The 1,024-nt window shown below is 25.8% G+C and overlaps 1 non-coding gene across 1 annotated transcript; it reads left to right on the top strand.

Moving 5' to 3' along the window:
• Positions 1-530: 530 nt before the first annotated feature.
• On the top strand, positions 531-602 carry TRNAA-UGC (transfer RNA alanine (anticodon UGC)). The gene has a single exon. It is a non-coding gene; the product is annotated as a tRNA-Ala (tRNA).
• The last annotated feature ends 422 nt before the right edge of the window (positions 603-1,024 follow it).

The following is a 1,024-nucleotide window of genomic DNA, read 5'->3' as shown; positions in this document are numbered from 1 at the left end:
ATAATCTTCATTCTTCCATTTAGTCAATGAAATTACACTAAGGATTAAAATCGATACATATTAGTTTATCAGTATGAATAAATATTTATTATTTCAACATTATTATATAATATTCGATGTATTGTTTTCTTTGGGTAATCGAAACATGGGATATATTTCATAATCTTCATACTTCCATTTAGTCAATGAAATTACGCTAAGGACTAAAATCGATATCATTATTTTATCGGTATGAATAAATATTTCTTATTTCAACATTATTATATAATATTTGATGTATTGTTTTTATTGGGTAATCGAAACATGGGATATATTTCATAATCTTCATACTTCTATTTAGTCAATGAAATTACGCTAAGGACTAAAATCGATATTATTATTTTATCGGTATGAATAAATATTTCTTATTTCAATATTATTATATAATATTTGGTTTGCTGTTTTAAGAATGAAAAAATCGCAATATACTATCATAGTTTCATTCTTACATAAAAAAATAAGATACAATTTTTATATTTATGAGTTTTCAAGGGGATGTGGCTCAACGGTAGAGCAGTTGCTTTGCATGTAGAAGGTTCGGGGTTCGAATCCCTGCATCTCCATTTTTTTAAGAAATAAATAAATATTTACCTCCAAATAATTTAAATAGCAAAAAAAACTTCCAAATATTATGAGATACTCATTTATCAGAAAGACAAAACCAAATGAAATCGAGAAAGCGCTTCTCAGTGAATCAACCAAAATTTTGATTTTACAAGGACCATCTGGTTGTGGAAAAACCCACACAATAAATGAAATAATAATACAAAATAATTTAACAATCGAGTACATTGAAAATACAAAAAGGAGCATAATGTTTATTTCAAAAAAAACTGTTGGATTGACTGATATCGATGACAAGCATAATTTAAAAGAATTTGTTAAATTGAATCTAGGGTCAAGAAATAAAATAATCATAGAAACCAGAATGAATATTAGCTTAAAGGAACTCAATGACGATAAAAACAGCATTTCTGATAGAATT

The sequence above is a fragment of the Rhyacophila brunnea genome, unplaced genomic scaffold, assembly GCF_057557595.1.
Source record: "Rhyacophila brunnea isolate RB1 unplaced genomic scaffold, BYU_Rbru_1.0 scaffold_43, whole genome shotgun sequence".
NCBI classification, from domain to species: domain Eukaryota; kingdom Metazoa; phylum Arthropoda; class Insecta; order Trichoptera; family Rhyacophilidae; genus Rhyacophila; species Rhyacophila brunnea.
The sequence above is the reverse complement of the archived record's forward strand: the minus strand, read 5'-3'. Positions and strand labels throughout refer to the sequence as shown.